We start from the raw sequence: 21,889 nt of genomic DNA, 5'->3' as shown, positions 1-21,889 counted from the left end.
CTAGGACCTATCTAGTCAAGGATGGCGGGGCCTCTACACCAGGGCTCGAGTCGGGGTACCACGCGGGTGGACGGCGTCCCCCCACTTATTTTACCGGGTTTTTACCGGGTGGACGCCGTCCACCCTGCCCAAAAGATGGAGCCGGTACCCGAGCCTGCGCGCGCGCTCAGCACTCACCAAACCTAACCTTCTATTGTCGAGAGAGGGCGAACAGAGCTCTTTAAGTTGTTTCACGTTGATGGAGCCGTTCAGTATGACAGACGGGCGCTCGTGGCCGTATATTAGAAAAGGTCAGTATGTGTTTATGCATTTCAGACGGAGACCGGCAAATTTACTGTGGGCAATAAATACGCACCGAACAAGCGCATCTTTAATTTCCCCGCTCCTTTGAGTGTCAATACGGTGACTAATTCCAACGTAAACATTCTCCTTTTCCCTTTGAACCTGCCCCCATCGCCTTCTAACCTTTGTTAATTAGTGGGGACTCCATCTCGTGACGTCACTTCCGGCTGTGAGGTCACTTCCGGTGACACCACCTAACTTGGAGCGTCCCCCCACTTCTTTTTTTAGGACTTGTGCCCTGCTCTACACCTATGAACAACCAGTGTCATCCCTCTTTTCTATCCTTCAGTGAAATGGAGCAAACATAGGAGTCTGGCTCAACATCAAGTGAATGAACCAGGGTAGTTAACCCTTGGATTGCTTGGCAAGGCCTGAGAGGCATACACTGTCATATCCAACAAGGAAAGCACAGCTAGATTCCCAGGAGGTGAGTCTCTTGCAGAGGGAGAACATCTGGGGAGAGTCACTTAGCAGACTTCAGCACGGTACCATATTTAATTCTGGCATTAAGCCTGTTCACATTCCAGGACATAATACAGTGTCTGTGTTTAGCACGTGGGTCAGTCATGAGTGCCTTGAACTGGTATGTGAAGTTGTGTGTCACCGTGCAATGCCTTAGGCACTGACAAGAAAGAACTACATGGAACAGCACACATACTCTGAACTACCACCCCCACCCTACACTATCGAACCAGAGGTCTGTCACCGGAACGGAACTCCATGCATGCAAACACAACAAAGGCAACGTATAATATGTTCCTTCAGCTAAGGATTTGATATTACAGCAACCTCGTCAGTAACAGCGCAAGGAAAGAGATGCAGTAAGTCATGACCTCGCTCACCCCAAACATCCCCAGAAATGTCATCTTTCAAAACCTTTTAGCGTCTTTCACCATTGTTGGCAATGGATTCGCAAGACGCCCCACCAGGGACGTATGATTGCAAAGACTGCTTAACACCCTGGTTCACAATCTGGCTCTCTCAGACTCAGAGCACATTCAGCAATGTGATCCTGGGTAGTCGCCCCAACAGTCTTAAGGGATGCAGTTTTAGTGGGTCGTAAGGAAGTCACTCCTAGTGAATTGTTATCCCTGCAGCTACAAGGGAAGGCGGCAAATGAGGCCTTCCTGCACCTCTGTCGCTAGAGTCCCTACTCCCTGGTTTCTCTGATCATACCTCCCACCGCTGCTCTCCAGTGTATAGCGCCCCACAGCCACATATGTTATATATCTAGGAATGATTAGAAATGATGTGATGAAAATTGAGAAATATTTGAAGAAAGGAAAGAGACCACACACATTCAAGCCTCCTTTGCCAAATTCATTTAATTTGCGTTTGGCAACACCCTCAGTCGCAGGTGCAGCACCGTGACATACACACTGATTTGTAACTTGAAATCAGGAAGATTAGCACCTCTTCCGGTCCCCACACAGCACATAGGCATGTGGGTCTTCACATGGAAGAGCATGCAAATCACTATAAAAAAACAGTCATGCAGGTGAGGGAACTCTCCAACTTTTCAGGGTAAATGTATGCGTGTATTGTCACCGTAGTGTAACCTGTCACATCTCGACATGAGCACATCTTCGGTTGGACCACAACAGACTCCTAAATGCACGTGGGTGCCTGCACCCAAATATAATGAGGCAGCAGCAGCAAACCCTTAGCAGTTGTCGGTCTCAGCCTGTGCACACAAGATGAATGCACACGTATAGGGTGAAATGTGATGAAAACCAAAAGCCCAGAATGCCACTGACTCAGAGGCAGGGCTACAGTTTGTAGCGAATGTGGGTGATTTAATTAAAAGCTCTCACCAACATGGAAAATGGAAGACTATGAGGCACTAAAATAACATCTCTCTTCAATCTCTTCATGGAACCCCTGACAATCATTCTGAAACAAGCAGGAGTTAACTACCACCTATTTGCAGATGACACTGAAGTTTACTACAAAATCAAATCTCCTAGCGACATCCGTCACCTCAATGTCACACTAACCAAGATCCAATCTTGGTTCAATGCAAATCACTTAAAGCTGAACCCAGACAAAACAGAACTAATACTGTTCTCTCCAAAAAGAAACCACTGATCAATCCAAGACTGGCTCAAGAATCTTGATGCCCTAAACTGCTCCCTCGTCCTATCCGACTCGGTTAAGTCACTAGGCATTACCCTGGACAAGAACTTATCAATAAAAGACCCCATCAAAAACTCTGCAAAAGGTGCGCTTCACTCACTAAAACACCTCAAGAAAATTAAACCTTTCATTCCACAAGATGATCTCAAGACAATAGTACAATCCCTAGTCCTCTCCAAACTGGACTATGGGAACGCCAACCTAACAAGGACACCGAAGCTCACCTAGCCCCACTAAGGTCAGTCCTCAACATGGCAGCCCGACTCATTGCTGGTGTAAAAAGATTTGATCACATCACACCAGCTCTCAACTCCCTCAACTGGCTTCCCATGGAAGGTAGATGTATTTACAAACTGGCCTGCATCATAAACAAAACCCTTCACTCACCTTCCCCTAACTACCTTAACAGCAAACTAGTAAAAGCAGGAAAATCCAGAACTCTGAGAAGCTCCAACTCACTTCTTCTCATCCTTCTGAAAGTGAAAAGGAAAACCACTCAGTGTCGATCCTTCTCTGGTAATGTACCCAGGATGGGGAACTCACTCTCTAGGGACCTCAGATGCAACCCCTCCTTCTCCTGCTTCAAAAGGGACTTGAAACTCCATGTCCTCAACAAATTCTTTACCGACCAAGGTCAACTAACCTAGATTCTGATAACCTAGTTGACTCCCCCCTGACTTGACCATCAAGGATAGATGGCTACTGGACTGTGCCAACCACCTACTTTATTTTGTGTCCCTCCCCCTCACTGTTTTCCTAATGATTATGTTGTTGCTTATATCTTTCTTGCTTCCTTTGATCATGCTATGTAATGCAACCTTTATCTCACTGTTTTGCCTAATTATTATGCTTTTGCTTATATCTTTTTTACTTCCGTTGATCATGCTACGTAATGCAACCTTAATCTCCTGTGTATATGTAAAGCGCTCTGACACCCACGGGTCGAGCTAGCGCTATATAAAACTTTTAAATAAATTTTAAAAACAAGATTGATACTTTTGTTCTGATGGCATTGGGGAAAAATTATACAACTTTGCCACATATGATCTGTGTCACCTAAACTGCTTTCTGATAAGTGATTTGACTAATTCTGCACAGTGTCTGCCTCTAGGATTAGCTCCACTTTTTTAAATACTGAAACGTGATATATTTACAGAAATTTGATGGAACAGTTGCTGAAAAAGAATTGATTTTCACGGCCAATTTTTGATGTCTGGTAACGCTAATATATATATACTTGTTCCCATCAGCTGTGACCATCCCCATGCTCACGCCACAGAATGTTCTCCAAATCCCACTGTGCATGTGTACATGCAGGCTAGCCACATGAACCCACGTAATCGCCTTTGCACTGAACACTTAGCCTGCCCACCAGAATATAAAAGCAAAGTATTGAGATTGAGAAAAAGCAGAAAAGAAATGGCCTTTTCATATCGACAGATGATAAACATTTATTGACTAACCAACACTTTTCTAAAGTTTGAAGTGGTGATGCACCCCATACACTCTTGGTCATTTCCATTTACTTCCATTTTGGCCCTTCCAAAATAAGACCAAAAAAAATCACAGAAAAGACTTTAAAAAGAGGATAAAGTGATTAAAATTATGTATTTGCATAAAATCTATGAAGCAACAGATTAAAATACATTCAAATCATGAGCATTGTTATTTGCAAGTATAACATGAATGGAGTAGACAAAAAATACAGATTTGTGAATGCTATGGGATGCACCTTCCAAGGAAATTTGTTTTCTGACAAAAATGTCTGGATTACCACCTGGCCTGGACGTGCCCACGGATCACTGGATTCTGGGCAGATGTGTTTCAACACTGCCAGGAACAACTGCCCACCTTCTGGGAGATTATGCCACTTAGATCCTGGCCTAAGGATATCTGGGACCCATTCACTTCTTGGCTATGCCAGCAAAGCCCCGCCTCCCCTGCGCAGACACCTCCATAACGACATTGCAAATGCAAATAGGCTCCCCCTAACTATCATCATAGAATTGTTGTTCTATACTTCCCCGGGCTGTGGTTGGCTTACCAAGTGGATACTGGACATTGAATTGTACAATTCACCTTCTGTTCCCTTTTGTGTGGGGAGGGAGGAGCGAAACCTACGTGTTGTAATGACACAGCAGGTTATACGTAAGAAATGGATTATGCTGCATATGTGTGACGTGACCGTGAATGATACAAGATAACCCCTGCTAGCTCTAAATAAAATAATTTGTTATTAAGTGCTGCACTTTCTTTCTGTATCTCAGCGAGTATTTGTATGCCATTTGTTTGTTGTGGTGTATATGTGCAAAATCTCAATAAAAGTATTTTAAAGAAATAAATAAATGTCTGGATTATCTTTAATTGATTGCACGCATTGTTTTTAAATTATTCTGTTGTTTTGCATATTTTCTTTCTGGTGACGAAACCGAATTTGACAATTCAGAAATGAATCATATTAATTAAAAAATAATAATAATAAAACGTAATTCCCTTGCCTGTAGTTAGTCTTTTAATATAATCTGAAACTGACCCAATCCAAGATAGTCGGCACTTTGCTTTTGCATGGATTTGTTTTTAGATCCTGCCTATCAGACAACGCATGTGCTGTTTGTGTATTATCAGCTTACAGTGGGCTAAGAGCCTGTATAATGTTTGTCGTTGGTTGGCTTCATTGTCACTCTCATACGCTTACTTCTTATTCATTAGCTTGTGTGGGCTTTACTTCCTCTTCATGCGTGTGTCCCTCACCTGCAGCATAGACGCATTACTTATGGCCTTCCATGCCACACTTGTCCGGCACTGCTTTTTCTTTTAGTTTGAATACTCCACCAGAGTGCATTTGTTTTCCAGCTGTCCCCCTCATGTTACTTCCCTTCTCCTCTACACTCTTATTGCTCTTTCACTGCCTGCATGCTTCTCCCTGCATCCCCTCTGTGATGCACTTATCCCCGTTTGTTTGTCCTCCCGTGGTGCGTCTCCCCCATCACCATGCTGCACTCTTTCTCTCGTCCATTGCTTCCTTTTTCTCTGTTTGCGTTCCTCACTGCACTCTCTATGTTGCTTCCCTCATCTGCATCCCGTGTGCAGCTTCCCCCTCCATCCTATTGCTTCACAACCCTTGCCTTCAGTGATTCTGGTTGTGGATCTTACAGCGTGCTGACCCCATCTCAACCTGTGACAAGGCATCAATGATGGACAGAGTGCCTGGGGCACTTCAGGGCTTAAAACTGAAGCAATCTGGGTCTATCAGTGACGCTGCACCTCGTCATGAGGGGGAGAACCTCAAAGCGCTTTGCTGAGCTAAGGAGGCCATGCTCTCAGGGCTGTGAAACCATCAGCCTGGCAAAGTTTGGCTCAGGTAGCCAGGCACTTGGCATTTAGTGCATGTGCAGCACCTGACTGCCTGACCCGGACATGAAGAGTGCCTGTGGGGCTGACCTGTGCTCACTCTGACAGGCACTCTTCATGCTTTGGAAAAAGGTTGGTGAGCAGGGCCTCTTAGCACTTAAGGACAGGCTGTGCCTGTGAAGGAAGAACAGAGAGTACTCTGTCCTCACAAAAGCTCCCTCTGACTTTTAAAATAAATACTCTCCAGTATCACGTTCAATCTGTGTCAACATTTCACTTGCAGCGCTCGCAGAGGACAGGACATGTGACCTTGGGCAAGGGCTGCCTGTGAAATCTGCTCTGACATGCTGCAGCTTAGGTCAATAAATAGGCCCCATCTGCACGCACTCTGCACGCACTCTGCTGGCATCGCATTTTTGTGGGGCGAAGTAGACTCGTTTGTTTTTCTTCCTCATAACACAACGCAGTGCTGCAAACTATCACCGTACACTTGTTTCTAGTGGTTAGATTAAGAAAATGTAGGTGTAAAAACAAAGACGTGTAATTGACTCTGCCACTGGCACTGCACTGCAAGAATCAGGGCCTGGGTTCTAATCTTGAGTTTAGCAGCTGACCAACAAAGCTTGTCATTATCTGCAAATCACCTTCTGTCCCTCAGCTTGCAAACTATGCGTTATGTCAATATATATAAACCAAATGTACAGTGTGCTGCCACATAACTACCAATTACATGTTACCAGCCCTTCCTCTGCTACTTCACGGTTTCTGTTAATATTTTCAACTAAATCCTACTCACTATATTGTACTGCATGAAAACCCTTGTGTTTGAAATTCTCTTGCAGCAATAAAAAAATTATCGTTGAAGTCTGGAACATTATGCTAAATGAATACCAAAAACAGATTGATATTATTTAATACATAAACATAAAAACCTCAAATAAATATGGATGTTTTAATCAACTTGTGTGTTCTTCTAGTACCAATGGAATTTTGTTCAGTGTGCTCTGTGTGGTGATTTTGGTGTCTAACATGCTTTAGTAACTGTGTAATTTCCATAAATATATCCTATTGTTTATGAAATATATGCAGGGTCACTGGAATTATGAAGTGTACCATGCACTTAAATGCAAATTTTGAGGCACAAACTGTGGCGTTATTATTTAAATGTGTTGAAATTGTAACACTCTTTTATACAGAAGGGATAGTGATATTGTTAAAAAGTTAATCGTTTACAAATTCAAATTGTGGTGCTTCAAAATAGCATTCACCAACAACTAAGGACTTTGGGCTTGGCTAATATTCGGAGTATGGTCTGTCCTTTGCCAGGGTGTTGGAGTAAACAACTCCGTCACCCTGGCGGGGGTGCCACCCACCAAATTTTGAAATGTCCTCTGGCCCAGCGGACTTTCAAGCACTGACAGGAACCACCGTCACAGCGGTTTCTGACAGTGCATTGTAAGTTTAACGGATGGGTTTGTCAACATGATGGAGCTGTACCTCAAACTTACTATTTTTATTATTTTCAAAAAGAAAATCCTAAAGCAGGATTTTCTCTTTTAAAATTATTTTTAAAATACCCCCTTTGCCATGTGATTTTCTGGTATGGCGAGGGGGCATTGAGTACTTTTCAGTGCCTCTTAGTGCCAGGAATTTCCTGGAGGTGATGGGCACTGAAAATCATCTGTATGTTTACCCATTTAAATTAGGTCGGTGGACAGACAGCCAATCCTTTAACGGCCCTTACTCCATCGGGTCATCGGAGAGGCTTGGCCATGGCAGAGATGGAGTAGTCTCTGCTGCCGTCAAACTATGGTTCATCCGAATTCAAATCAGGCAGGTGGATCATTATGTTGAAAGGGGAGGGATCTCCTTATTTGTTGCGACAGAGTTCTCTTTCTGCCAACATATAAATCCGGCCCTATGTCTTAAAGACGTATCAGAACACAGTTTTTGGCACTTTCCTTTCTACCTCCCAATGTAAAATAGGTTTTGAAAAATGCATACAATGTTTCACTCTGCAGAAAATTAAGCTACATCATATGCTTCTTGTATTAACATGTGTCTCATGTATTTGGCTGGCTCTTTCCCTCTTTAAGCCCGCCCGTCTGATCTCTCTTGTTTTCATTCTTTTGCTCTGAACTTGATTTTCTTTGTGCCGCAGCGCGGGGACACACTAGTTAGTGTAGCCATGCGCTTTTTAAAATTTTTTATTATTATTATTATTGGTGCACGTAAGTTATGTGCTAAAACGTGTCTTCTTCTTCGGGTTTACCTTCTATGGCCTGTAGAAGCACATCTTTCAATTAAGAAACACACAGATAGTGTAGTATATTTCATGATTATCATATACATAATTCACAAAGTGGTCTTTTAGGTTCAGGATATTGGGCCTTAATAGGAGAGGCAACATGTTTGGGATTTTCTTGAAGCAGCTCTTGAAAAAATGTTGCTGTTTTGAGAACGGTATCTGTGATGTAATGAACTTGTGTGAATAGTGAAAAAATACATTTTCATGATAAAGAAGGAATCATTCTTGCACTCTTTTGAATTATGTGTAATTACATTATGTTCTTGTTTACTGCTGCAAATGCCCTTGTCTCAATCCATCAATTAGGGACGTTTACACTACGTAGTCAAAATCGACAGGTTTTTTTTTTTTGAATTAATACAGCAATCAGTTCTGGAAGACTTGTTGATTCTGCACAGTGTCAAGTGTGGGGTTGCTCTGAGTAGGCAGCGTTTGTATTACCTTTTGATTCATTTAAACTTGAAATAATACTTTAGCAAAAACTGCAAATTTAATCATTATCTCAAAAATATTGAGCATTTTGCATTGTTCCTTTGCCATACAGTTCACGTTGAACTAACTGATTATGGCGTGGAATTAAGTTTAGTAATGTATTTGCATGTTTCTAGAGTTTTAGTGAACAAGGAGCAAAACAGTTCTCCCATCTTAGTGCTATGCAAAAATCGGAGAATTTGGCCATTGCATTACAAGACATGTACTTCATAACGCCTCCCACCCCACATTCTACAATTTATTTTTAGAGCTTTATACTGACCCAAATGGACCATAACAAGTAACCATGGGCCATATGTAGAAAGCAAAATTGCGATCGCAAACGCCGAAATTCGCCGAATTTCGCCGTTTGCGATCGCAATTTTGCTAAGTGGTATGTAGGAAGGCAAATTTGCGTGCAAAATAAGGAATCGCTAAATTTGCGATTCCTTATTTTGCAATTGCATTTAAGGAATCGCAAATTTTGCAATTCCTTAAATGCAATGTAAGAAGCACCAAAAAAGTGCAATTTGGCCTTAAGGAATAGCAAATTACCACCAACTACAGGTTGGTGGTAATTTGCGATTTCTTTCAAAAATGCATATTTTTGCATTTTTCAAAGTGGCATGTGGTGCACACACATGTCCTTAGGGCATGTATGTGTGCCACATGTGCACCCATGCTCATTTCAGGGGTGCAACAGGGTGTCCTTTTGACACCCTAGCACACTTGAAATTGCATTCTCAATTTGCGATTCTCTATTTGAGAATCGCAAATTGAGAATGTTTTCCCATTCATTCCTATGGGCCTCTAGGTCCATAGGAATGAATGGGGAGGTATTCCTTAATTGCGAATTGCAATTTGCAATTCGCAATTAAGGAATATGTAGGATTCGCAAAAGTATTTGCTAATCCTACCTACATTCCGTTTTGCAATTCTCTAATTGCGATTCCCTAAAAATTGCAATTAGAGAATCGCAAAACACGTTCTACCTACATATGGCCCCATGTCTCTGAAAATCGAGACGCCCAGATACAGCAACCAGCACTCAGACAGACAGGAGTTCACCTGTGTGCAACAGATATAAATAATGCCACCTGCACGTTCGCTACCAACTCTCTGCTACCTCTGAGCATCAGGGGAGCTCCTGTTGAAGTTAAGGTTGGCATTTTGAAGTGACTGAAAGGGGCCATACATGTAAAACAACTCAATAAATTGAAAACACCAAAATACATAAATTAATCAGCGTTAAACTAGCGACACAAAGGCATATTGAAATCAAACAGAAGTTGATTGACATCACTGAGGATAACAAGCTGAAGTAAATCATTGTACATGGTCATTGGTGTATTTATTTATGTGGCAGGTGCCCCAATAACGCCTGGAGGTGACTTGGTTTTTAATTTAAACCCCTTGCTTGACAAGCCTGACATAAACAGATCCGCGGACCCGTCTTTGTTTGCCTTCTGAGTAATTAGCTAACTTCAGTCAGCGCCTCGCGTGTTTCACATGAAAAATAGACTGAGGGTGCCACGGGCTTGACCTGGTCTGCCCTGACATCGGATTGTCTGCGGCCTGGTTCACGGGTGAGAGAGCCCCTGGCCTCAGTGGCCTTGCACGGTCCCCACGCGGCGGCCCATTGGTATTCATTCGTTTAATTGTGCTCCGCCGGGTGTCCGCGGCCGTCTTTGTTGTCTGTTAGAGTTAGCAGGGGGGACGGGGGCGTCTGAGCACGCACGAGCCCGGGGGAGGTCTGAGGACAGCTGCAGCTCGAGCGGGACCACCAAGTGCCATCTCAGGGGCCTGTCCAAATCCAAATTGTAGCTGGGGCTCAGGGGACGCTTTCATCCTCTTTCCTCCGTCACAGCGCGCGAGGCGCGAGCGCACAATGAATGCACTCCTGAAAGAAGGTTCGCGGTTCGCCCGGACTGTGACTTGGAACCCGTTCACTGCAGTTCAAGCCAAGTCTCTGATGTCACTGCCACGCAGAAGACATGACTTCATTCCAATTAAGGGCTCGCTTCTTATCTCTGATAGCCTGGCAGCCATTTCGGAGAACTACTCTTGCAACAGTGCTGGGCCAGGCTTCCTACTGTAGTGCCGCTCTGTAGTCACTCGAGTGCTGCAGCAGTCCAACGCACATTGAAGACACAGCGTGCGCGCCACATGCCGCACTAAGGCAGCACGCGGACACATTGGAGAGTGCGCTGCTTTCATTTCTTTTAATCGTTCCCTTTTCCGGTAACAAAATATGCTGAAAACATCAATGCGCTCATGGACCATGTGACAAGCAGAATTTTATTCGAGCTGCTTCTTTAGTTTGGTTGCAACAGGGCGTTTTCTTGTTTAGAGCACAAATCATATCGTTGAACGGGTGCAGAGTAAAAGAAGGCCAAACTTTCCTCCGTAAAATATGAACATGTTGAGGTAATAAACGTCCTGTAATTAAATGCATGTACTGGTGGGCGATAAGAGGCAGAGAAGTGGAGCATACAGATGTTACTGGCCGGTCAGAGGTCAACTTGTGAAAGGGTTGAGGCATGTAAGGGACACTTGTGCGGGCATGTGGCAGGTGCATAGGGTTATTGAAACTCCACACCACGAGGCTGTGGGGCCATTTGTGGGCTCCAGGGGAAGGAAAGGTCTTGCATCAGGATGGATATTTGGGTGAGGTTGAATCTTTCCTTCTGGTTGCTCAGCATTTGATAGATGATGGAGAAAAGTGCTGAACGAGCATTGGGTGCATGCTTCTTGTTGGTCAAGCATCACAAAGCATCACGAGAAGCATCAGGTAGTTATTTTTTTTTTTTAAAAAGGACATGCTGCTAGTTTCTGTGCAATTGTCTCTCGGTGCCATGTCCACCGTGCTTTTGAGTCGTATAATGGGATAGTGGCATGGGCCAAATGGCAGCTGGTGTTTGCGGCCCTGTTGAAGGTCTACGGTAGCGCCAGATCTCCAGGTTGAGTGCTGGGGCCTCTCTCCGACCAGCTGTGGAGACTGTGATATTTATGGTATGCCACTGTTCTTTATCCCTGCTTTGGTGCCCAATGTCACAGACCTGTCTGACTGTGCAACACTCTGGACTGAATTTTCCAGTCAAAGAAGACCTTGTTTTATCCCTTTTGTGCAGAGGGGATCAGTGCAGTATGAACAGGGCAGTATGAACAGTGCGGCATGATACAGGAAGTATTTGTTGGCTTCTAGAAGGGATTGGCTGGTGCTCAAATGAAGGCAGAACACATTGGCAGTCATCAAATTGTGGGTTATTCACTCTCTTGTGAACCTGTTGTGGACCAAATATTGTAAATCTCTTGCCCAGGAGTTTGATAACACAGAAAGCTGCACTGATGAGCATATACTGCCTCTGGCGTAGAAACGGATGATGATGGGAATGTAATCTCCTGTTAAAAAAGAGGTGCAAGGTCATGGCTAATGTCACGGCCAGTTGAAGATAAAGAGTGGCCCATTTCAGATCAATTTGTGGAGCCCCCTAAAAATATAAAGCGATACCAAAGGGGATGATGGACGTTTGAGCAAATCAAACACTCACCCCCAGTCAACTGATCTGGGTTTAATCCATCATCATTCTTTAGCTCACTCCACCACCCCAGTGCATACATGGCCATATGCAAATCAGTCTGACCCTGTGCCTCATGGGAACAGTCCAGCCCGAACTGCCAAGCCATGTCTTCCCTGGACCGGAAACATGCATCCTGGGACCGGTTTCGGGTTCATAACCCTCATCAGCCAGGCTCTCTTGAATCCAGTGGCAAAGTGAGCAAGGGACCCACGTCTGGGCATACCCTGCCAAATTAGGGCGAACAAAGCGATACCAAAGGGGATGATGGACGGAGCGTTTTGCATGAATGTATAACATTGTTCTGCATTCTGTCCATTCTTTTTGCATTTGTCACCCTAAAAATATTAGGCACAATCCAGTGGCAGACTCTTGCAATACACGTACCAGTAAAATAAGATAACTTAACAATAAAATAAATGAAAACTGTAAATACCCCATTCATAACTTATGTCATCGTACAACAAGATGTCATGAGGCAGGGCTTACTGCTAGTTGTGAAATGAGGTAATATTATCATGCTCTCAGACTACTGTTTGCGGGCTGAGTGGCTGGTATTGCACAGCAAGCATTGGTGCAGCCTGGAGGAAGGCTGCATGCTTATGGGGGTTACTTTATGCAATGCCAACTGACAACGAATTACACGTTTCAGAACCCCAAAGGTTGGAGATGCCAGCAGCCATCTTGGATAGTCGAGTCTAACTTTCATTGTGTTTCATGGTGTCGTTGCTAGGCAATCCATCTTTGTAGTTGCATTAGCTAAGACATTGTTTCGTGGATTCATGATTGAAGTTTTTGGGTTAACTATTTCCTGAAGGATCGCTGAAAGGCGTTCTGGGTTTTCAGAGAGGTATTCTGAAATATCTAGTCAATTTGTAAACAATATGGAACTGTTATTTGAGCTTGCACTTTAGTGGTCAAAGACTCGGAGACGAGTGCATTAATTAATGAACTTAAATTATTTTGTGAAGTTGCAGAAGGAATGCTGTCGTCACGCATCTATGCTTATCAAATGTATATTTTAAACATTTATGTTACTAGCTTTATATGTGAAGACTAGGAATTACAGTGAGTTAATGAATGCAAATAGGTTTTCAGTTGCACTAAAAAACAAATCAGAACTTAAATCACATCTATATCAGGAGGAACATGTACGAGAAGTTGAATGCAGTTATCTTCTTATATGGATGAAGGGGTGCAAGAATCTATGCGATTACTTATGTTTTTTAGCATTTCAGCTTTCAGGAGAGTTAACCTCATATCAAAACACAGAACATTGATTATACAGAGATAGTTTTAAGGTATATTATCACGGTCACAATGAAAGTTAGATGCTGAAGATTCATTACTAAGGATTTCTTTTTTCTTTTTAGATATTCTTTTCAGCTCACAGACGTCCGTGCCCAGCAAATTGATGAGGCAGAGAAGTGATAACGAATGTCTCCATTTTCTCTCTTATCCTATTCCCCTTTACCTGTTTCAACTTAAACTAGTTGTCTTAAATGTAATCCTATATGTACTCAAACCCCAATTAAGCAGGGTAGGAAATTGTGGTTATTCACTCTCTCTCCCCATCAGTTACTTGCCTGGTCCCTGTGTTTTAGCCTTTTGCCCCACTGATATTGTGCACTCGTTGTCTTCCCTGCTCTGTGTACTTTTTCCGCCGCTGCTCCCCTGCAGCCCTGCCCCCGACACAGCCTCCGCTCCTGTCTCCCTTCCCTGGTCCCGCCCCCCTCCCCTACTTAATGCCGACCGCCGTGCGGTCACGCCGCTGGCCCGCCAAAGGTGCAACTACGGCAAGCTTGTCTGCGCCCGTCGGCGCCTGGACCGCGCCCAGCACCAGACCCCATGGCCCCCGCGAGCACCACGACGCCAGACGCCGCTGCGATGCCAACCTCCTCCACGCACTCAACACCGGCCGATCTACCGCCTGCTTCCAGACCACCCAGAAGCACACCCACGGACCATTCACCTGCTGAAACTGCAGCTTCACCAGCCAGCGTACACCAGCACGCCCTGCCCCCCCACCAAGGCAGGCAACAGCCACCTCAGATATATACTACTCAACACCCGCTCCGTCCAAAGGCATGCCATCGAACTCTGGGACCTGCTCGACTCATACTCCCCGGACGTCCGTTCCTGACGGAGACCTGGATGAACACCTCATCGGCACCCGACGTTGCCATAGCCATCCCGGATGGCTACAAGATCCCCCCCATGGACCGCACCAATAGACTGGGAGGAGGAACCGCCATCGTCCACAGAAACACCCTCAGAATCTCGACCAACATCGAAGACTCCGTCAGCACTGCCGAACATCTGCACTTCCAGATCCACATCGATACCAACACCACCCTCAGAGGAACCCTTGTGTACAGACCCCTCGGACCCCTGGCACAGTTCATCGACTCCATCACAGACGCCATCAGCTCACACGCCCTGGCCTCCACAGACTACATCCTCCTCGGAGACCTGAACTTACACATCGAGAACACCAACGACAGCAACTCCACCACACTACTGGACAACCTCAGCCTCAAACAGCTCGTCACAACACCCACCCACTCAACCAGACACACGCTCGACCCCATTTTCTCCACCAGCAGCCATGTCTCCGTCAGCCACACCACCGCACTCCACTGGACTGACCACCACTGCATCCACTTCTCCTTCATGAAAACCACCGCACACAACTACCAGCAAAGAATCCCCCACCGCAGCTGGAACAAGGTCACCGAAGACCAGCTAATCACCACCCTCACCCAAAACCCACCAACCGACCTTACCGACACAGCCACCCGCAACCTCAGGCAATGGATCGACGATTGCGCCAACACTCTTACCCCGATCAAGAAACCCTCAAACAGATGCACCGACATAAGAGCCATCTGGTTCACTGCCGACCTCCAACCACCCAAGCAGACCTGCTAAAGACTAGAGAAGAAATGGTGCCACGAGCAAACGCCGGACAACCATGCAGCCCTCAAGAACGCCAGCCGCAGGCACCACCAACTCATCTGAATGGCCAAAAGGACCTCCTTCAAGGAACCTATCAACAGTAACACTCACAACAAACAGCAAAGAGCTCTTAAACATCGTGAAGGAGCTCGCAAACCCCAGCTCCAGCTCCAACGACATGCCGCCGTCACAAGACCTCTGCAACTCTAGCAGCCTTCTTCCACCGCAAGATCGCAGACATCCACGACAGCTTCAACTCCCAGACCCCTCCAATAGCTGCCGACACCCCAGACTCACCGCCCCCAGTCACACCGGACGTCTGACCTCCTGGAACCATGTCAACGACGACAACACCATCAAGACCATGAACACCATCCTCTCCGGCTCACCTTCAGACACCTGCCCCCATCACATCTTCAACAAAGCGAGCTCCATCATTGCACCACAACTCCGTAAGATCTTCAATAGCTCATTCGAGACCGCCACCTTCCCAGAAAGCTGGAAACACGCAGAGATCAACGCCCTACTCAAGAAACCCAAGGCAGACCCAAAGGACCTCAAGAATTTCCGGCCCATCTCCCTGCTCCCGTTCCCGGCGAAAGTCATCGAGAAGATCGTCAACAGGCAACTGACCCAATTCCGCAAAGAAAACAACACCTTGGACTCGTCCCAATCCGGATTCCGCAGCAACCACAGCACCGAAACTGCCCTCATCGCTGCCAACGACAACATCAGGGCCCTGCTGGACAATGGCGAAACCGCAGTCCTCATCCTCCTGGACCTCTCCGCCGCCTTTGACACCGTCTGCCACCACACCCTTCGCACACGCCTCCACAACGCAGGGATCCACCACAAAGCACTGGATTGAATCACCTCCTTCCTCACCAACAGAACCCAGAGAGTCCGCCTCCCTCCATTCCGATCCAAAGCCACTAAGATCACCTGTGGCGTACCCCAAGGAAAATCCCTCAGCCCGACCCTCTTCAACGTCTACATGACACCGCTCGCCAACATCGTCCGATCGCACGTCCTCAACGTCTCATATGCCGACGACACGCAGCTGATCCTCTCCCTCACCAAAGACCCCCGCCACCACCAAAACCAACTTACACGAAGGGATGAAGGCTGTCGCCGAATTGATGAAGAGCAGTCGCCTGAAACAGAACTCGGACAAGACGGAAGTCCTCATCCTTGGCTCCACCCCCCACCACCTGGGATGACTCCTGGTGGCCGGCCTTGATGGAAACTGCGCCAACACGCATCGACCACACACGCAACCTGGGGTTCATCCTGGACTCCTCTCTGTCAATGACCCAACAAGTCAACGCCGTCTCCTCCTCCTCCTTTAACACCCTCCGTATGCTTCGCAAGATCTACAAATGGATCCCCACCAGAACCAGAAGAATGGTCACCCAGGCCCTCGTCACCAGTAGGCTGGACTACGGCAATGCCCTCTACGTGGTAACCACGGCCAAACTCCAGAAGAGACTCCAACGCATACAGAACGCCTCCGCACGCCTCATCCTCGACATCCCCCGCCCACCTGAGAGACCTGAACTGGCTCCCCATGAACAAGAGGATCACCTTCAAGCTCCTCACCCACGCTCACAAAGCACTCCATGATGCCGGACCAGCATACCTCAACAAGTGACTCACCTTCTACACTCCCAACCGCCAACTCCGCTCCGCTGACCTCGCCCTCGCCACCGTCCCGCGCATGCACCGAATAACCACCGGCAGCAGATCCTTCTCCCACCCCATCCGCCTACGACAGACCCAGGACCTGCTGACCTTCAGGAGACTTCTCAAGACCTGGCTGTTCGATTAGTAGCTGCCCCCTCTCCCCCTCAGCGCCTTGAGACCCTCACGGTTGAGTAGCGCGCTTTACAAATGTTTGATTGATTGATGGTAACACTTCTCTCAGACGAGTGGTCTGCATCCATCTTAGCAGTGCTTCAAGAGGGGGGTACACAATAAGCAGATTTAAGTGAAGCCACAGTAAACCCTGATGTTGGGGGAATAAAAGGAAAAAAATGCTTGAGCTGAGAAAAGTCTTCAGATGTACAAATGCCTTGTGAATGTATAATAGCATGCTGTCTCACTTTTTATACTGTTTGCAGATGAAATGTACAATAACCCTTTGCCGGGGGCAGTGGTTGGCCGTCAGTCCCTATGACCCAAGGGATAGGCCTAGTTTCTTTATTTAAACATGCAGCATGGAATTATGTTGGCTATGTTTATGGGTATTGTGCCAATGCTTCTTTTGACTTAGAGATGACAATAAATAGATATTCCCTGTCAGACAAACCAGAAAGAGCAACTAGTGAAGCACAGCTCTTCTCCAGATCATTCTGTAACAAAATGCTTCCACAGAACAGGAATCCCAACTGATAGGCACAGTGGCTCAGATTGTGTATGTTCCTGGGCAATCAACCATGCCCATAGTGCTGTTTCCTTTAGTGCAATGCTTGGGACATTCTGAGAGTTGGTGTAATGAATACCAGGAGGTTCCGCAGGAGCGTCAGGAATCCCGAGAGAATACCACAGCCTTCCCCGGCGGCCTTCTGACTCTATCAGACTCTAGAGTACGGATGGCACCCCCGGGGAAAACAGGGAAACAAAACAAGGGAAGGCGGGAATACTTCAGGAAGGACAAGGGCTCCACGTCTGGTACAGGTGAGGCTGAATAATACTGTAGGGAAATGTTATGTTATGTTATTTATTTTTGTTTAGCGCACTGATGCCGCAGCGAAGTGGCGTCCTGGCGCTGAGAAGATGATACAACATAACGGCGAAGGAATACTAGTCATAGATGAGCTGAGGGACCTAAACCGTGGCAAACAGGAAGGTTTTCAAACATTTCCTGAAAGGAAGAAGGTTAGTAATGGAACGGAGCGAAAGGGGGAGGGTGTTCCAGAGTGAGGCGGCTAGCACCGAAAAAGAGCGTCCACCCATTCTAGCTCTTTTGAAACGGGGAACAATAGCCAGATTTGATCCCGCAGAGCGAAGCGCTCTGTTCGGGAGATAAGGGGAAATGGTCTGGGCAAGAATAGGAGGAGTGGACAGCTTTAAAAGGGAGGGCGAGAGACTGAGGGTTAATTCAGCTATGCAATGTTGAGGCTTCTCCTACTATTTAATTATAACTCCTAAGCACACATACCCTTCTACTGCTAATTCCGTATGTATACTACAGCATTCTACTGCCAGTTCTCGGCGAACAGTACAGACATAGGTCAGCTTCGAAGAGTATCCTGTACAACATAGAGATATAAATTCAGACCGGCATTAATTATCCCCACTAAAAACCCATGCCTATGTGACGTTCACCACTTACCCCCTCTATTTTCTGTGGATCTGGAGTCAAAGAGGGTTTATATCAGCAGCAGGTATAGATAGTGCCCCTAATTGAGGAGTAATTCACAACGATGTAGTAACCACAAGAAGCCCTCTCAAAACATACTGTAACTATCAGACATAGATATGAGCACAATAATAGAAACAGAAGGCAGCGCAAAGCGCTGTTACCGTGATTCAGTTGTGGATACTCGATACAACCAAGTGGTTCACGCAAGTCTTCCCAAGTAATCTCCAGCTTATGACAAATCAGGAGGAACCCCCACAAGAAGCAGTGAGGTCGGGGGTCAGATCAACAAGCGAGGGAAGGATAAGATAAGGAACAAAAAACAACCAAAAGGGGAATGGGTGTGAGACAAAATGCAAATGCCTCTTTTCCTACCGATACAGAGGTGATGTCAGAGCTCTGTTCGGCGGGGTAGTAGCGCCGCTATAAATGCAGAACGTGGTGTCAGGGCTCTAATTTCTGCGGGGGAGAGCGACGCTACAGATTCAGAGCGTGGTGGCAAAGCTCTATTCGGCGGTGTGGTAGCGCCGAAAGCCCGGGTGAAACCCCCGGCGGGCGGAGTTACAAGACGAACTCCGACTTCGGTGTGACCAAGTGCTTCCCTATGGAGAGGGAAGGAAGCTGAATGGAACCTTGGCCAAAAAAGGGACTAAACAGTTGTTCTGCTTGGGTTTTCGGATCAGATAGAACCCGCTCATCAGAGCCTCACTAACCCAGCCAGAACGTTACCCCCTCCCTAGAACCTATTTACAATCCTACAACCACATATATCTATCACCTAAGGACAGGGGATTCCTACTATGCATACCAAGATCTCACAATCGGCGGCCTCGCGATCCCATACGGATCCAGACCTTTCTGCCCATACGACAGTATCACAAGTGGCGGCCTCGCGGTCCCATACGAACCCAGACCTCTCTGCCCATACGACAGTATCACAAGTGGCGGCCTCGCGGTCCCATACGAACCCAGACCTCTCTGCCCATACGACAGTATCAGCACAATCGGCGGCCTCGCGATCCCCTACGAATCCAGACCTCTCTGCCCATACGACAGTATCACAAGTGGCGGCCTCGCGGTCCCATACGAACCCAGACCTCTCTGCCCATACGACAGTATCACAAGTGGCGGCCTCGCGGTCCCATACGAACCCAGACCTCTCTGCCCATACGACAGTATCAGCACAATCGGCGGCCTCGCGATCCCCTACGAATCCAGACCTCTCTGCCCATACGACAGTATCACAAGTGGCGGCCTCGCGGTCCCATACAAACCCAGACCTCTCTGCCTAGACGACAGTATCACAAGTGGCGGCCTCGCGGTCCCATACGAACCCAGACCTCTCTGCCCATACGACAGTATCAGAATCGGCGGCCTCGCGATCCCCTACAAATCCAGACCTCTCTGCCCATACGACAGTATCACAAGTGGCGGCCTCGCGGTCCCATACGAACCCAGACCTCTCTGCCCATACGACAGTATCACAAGTGGCGGCCTCGCGGTCCCATACGAACCCAGACCTCTCTGCCCATACGACAGTATCAGCATAATCGGCGGCCTCGCGATCCCCTACAAATCCAGACCTCTCTGCCCATACGACAGTATCACAAGTGGCGGCCTCGCGGTCCCATACGAACCCAGACCTCTCTGCCCATACGACAGTATCACAAGTGGCGGCCTCGCGGTCCCATACGAACCCAGACCTCTCTGCCCATACGACAGTATCAGCACAATCGGCGGCCTCGCGATCCCCTACGAATCCAGACCTCTCTACCTAGACGGCAGTCTCATACGACAGTTCATCCTATGATCACCATAACATACAAAAAGGGAATCAGTCTCACTATTCATCAGATCACACAAGGATTGCCAGTTCGGGCATAGCCTGTTCTCAGGTTTGAGGGGCTCCTCTTTCCCTTATTCAGTTACCACTTACCTGATCAGGGTTAACATCTGTTCATGTAGCCGCAGCTGACTAGAAGAATAGGCTACCCTCTTATACAAGAACACGCAGCACATGTTGGTTCACTACAAACTGGATACTTTATTACTCATTGCATACACAATCACATAACATTACGATATGACACATAACCTGCAAAGAAAAGTGAAAGATTAAGTTGTACACTCTAATAAGAAAGGGTCGACATCACCTTAGTAGTATGTAGCCTGCACTCAGTGGTCATCTAGGTTCCCTTCTCGTCTGTGCCTCGGCTCGCCTGGAATCACCCTTCTCCGAGTCACTGGGACCTCTTCCTTATCGGCTACTCTCTCCTCTCTGGCTATTCTGTTAGGAAAGCATCTGTCTCTCAGTTCTTCTCCGCCTTCAAGATGGCGTCTGTCTTCCCTGGAATAAGTAGTAGCTTTACTGCTAACGGCTAGATGCCGCCTACAGACTGAACATGTAACTGCCTCAGACTTTCACTAATATAGAGGTGCATTTCCTCATGGAAAATTCCGGCCCGTAACCTGCTGCCCACCAAATTCTTGTACCTCCCCGTACCAAGGACACGTTCCCAGCCGGCCGGCCTGATGTAGTGTCTTCGGCATGAAGAAAAATACAATCCTTCGATAAGGGCCGGCCTGAACCGGTTCTCTCCAAGCGAATAACACCTCATAACTAAAACATTACTCTTGGCCTAGAAGCATCCCAAGCTGCCGAAGCAGAAAGAAAGATGGAGTCTCTCCCGTTTGAGGCCTACCAGGCCTGAATTCAGCACAGCTCCATGAAATACCCTCACTACAGGACAGGTTATCCCTAATACTAACGAATCTATCCCCTAGGCTATGTGTGCAAGCCCTGATCTATGGGGAAGAGCACAGAATCATGTCGAAGTGCCTAGTAAATAGGCTCCATTCACTACTCTAACCCTTAGGCTTGAATGGTAAGAGACTGAAGTCACATTCAATCACTTGTTAACACAAGAAGGCCAGGAAAATCGAGCAGAACATTTCACCCTTGACTTCAGTCTATTATACATTCATTAAACAGAACTAACATCTGTGGAAGAATAATATGAAACAAAACTAACTGATCTATGTCTAGTACCAGGTGTGCAGAATTGAAGTAGTGAAGGAATACACTGAATAAAGCAACAGATGGAAATCAAAATGGCGATAGTAATCAGAATACCTCCTAATATTTGACGTAACAAATGCAAATCAGGTAACCAATTAAAGAGCCAGTCAAACCAGCCCTGATCAATGTGTTTTCTAACTTCTTCTGTCAAGTCATGTAGCTTATTAATGTGAGCTCGAATGGATTGTGTATGATCAGACAAGTTAAAACAACAAAGACCCTCAAAATCAGAACAATCGTGTCCATGTTTAAGCAAAAGATAATCAATGGCCGCTCGATTTTGCAAGATAGCCCTTCGTTCACCC

This window comes from Triturus cristatus, chromosome 2_2 (genome assembly GCF_964204655.1).
Source record: "Triturus cristatus chromosome 2_2, aTriCri1.1, whole genome shotgun sequence".
Taxonomy (NCBI): Eukaryota; Metazoa; Chordata; class Amphibia; order Caudata; family Salamandridae; genus Triturus; species Triturus cristatus.
This window is presented reverse-complemented; position numbering follows the sequence as displayed.